Genomic DNA, 1,888 nt, shown 5'->3' with positions numbered 1-1,888 from the left:
TGAGCACATTCTACGTTGGCATATGGAACACATAGCATGTAATTCATGGAATCTCTATTTCTAAAATAGATATTTGATGTTAAAAAAATAAATAGTTAATACTTAAGTAAAATCTATTGATGTTTTATAGGTTTGGTCAAGCTTGTTGTAAAGATAATGCATAATTTTTCTTTATTTCACACAGATTGGGTTAATGATTTTGTTTATGATAAAAACCTTTTTTTTAACTCAACGATTTTTTGTAACTTGTATGTCTTTGATTAAGCTTAGATAATGAACCTTGGAAACCTCACAAAACCTAATTTCGCATTACAGTAGTGAGAAATGTGATTCTATTCATTGAAAGGTTTTTGCATTATCAACCCTAACTTATTTGTTTCAAGATTTTGGTCATTTCCCCTTTTTCATCGCTCTTTTAGTTTCTTCTTGTTTTTAGAAACATTGATATCCTTGGGGTAATACATCATGTGTCCAATATTTTAAGAATACCTCTTAGCTCTCTTTCTTGGTGCCCCAATCTCAAGATCTATGAGATGTATCATTCAATGCAAAATTAATGCTTGTAGCAACATTCATTGATCTGTGGTTGATATGCTTAAGTAAGTTATAGAGAACGTAGCATCTCTCTCTCTCTCTCTCTCTCTCTCTCTCTCTCTCTCTCTCTCTCTCTCTATATATATATATATATATATATATATATATTATGCCATGTATTTTACATGGTTTGAAAGATAAAGTGAACAATTAAATCCTCAATAAGAATAACTTACATGGTGGTCTTGATGAATGATGTCCCCTAACTTTGTGCTTGTATGGATCTTAGGAAGCTCCAAATCATAAACACCTTAGACTACGTAATAAGCAATGGATGTCATCGTGCTAGGTCTGCATGTTCCTACTTAAATCTTTGGATATATGGATCTTAAGAAGCTCTATGTCATAAACATGTTAGACTAAATAATAAGTGATGGATGCAACCATGGAATCGGGTGAAAGCATGGAGCTGTGTTACAATTTTTGGCGAGAGAGGGCACGTTTGGGTGGAAAAAATGATGGCTCGCATTAGAGGAAATTTTAGCTTAAAAGTGCCCATGAAAATTTCACATAATTTTCATATCATAATATATTAACCAATCAAAATCCTTTCAATTTAAAAAGAGATACATGTAAATATTTTGGAGGGAAAAGAAGAAAAACTACTTTTTTTTTTAATTGTATTTTTGGTTTATCTCCTTATATGTTTACTCAAATTTCATGTGTAGACATTTGTTGGATGTGGAATTAAATTCCACATCCAATGAGTACCCATTATGCATACTTTTGAGAAGACCCACATTGATAAAAAAATTGAAGATACATTAAAAAAACGTGTTCAACACGCTTTTTTAATGTATTTTCAATTTTTATCAATGTGGGTCTTCTCAAAAGTATGCATAATAGGTACTCGTTGGATGTGGAATTTAATTCCGCATCGAACGAGTGTCTACACATGAAATTTGATTAAACCTATAAGGAGATAAGCCAAAAATACAATAAAAAAAGTAGTTTTCTTTTTTTCCCTCCAAAATTCTTAACTCTTATTTTATTATTTTAACTATTATTTTAAAATTTTTCCTTAGGAGGCCACTTTTAGGCAAAATTTGCTCTAATGATCGAGCCATTTAAATTCTCGATCGTGCTGTTTGAGGGTTTAAACAATATAACCGAGGTTATCTAGGAGCTCGATGGAACCATGCTTTTGAAATTTCCTGCCAATAAAACCTAGGCATGGAATTAAAAAAAAAAGTGGCTCAATCAAGCCTTAAAGCTAGATCCAACCTTAAAGCTACATCAAGCTTTAAAGCTAGATCAAGCCTTTATTTAACCATGTTAAGGGCTTGATCGAGGA

The sequence above is a fragment of the Pinus tabuliformis genome, chromosome 2_1 (genome assembly GCF_031772625.1).
Source record: "Pinus tabuliformis cultivar Carrire ecotype Pingquan chromosome 2_1, CPIR1, whole genome shotgun sequence".
NCBI lineage: Eukaryota > Viridiplantae > Streptophyta > Pinopsida > Pinales > Pinaceae > Pinus > Pinus tabuliformis.
This window is presented reverse-complemented; position numbering follows the sequence as displayed.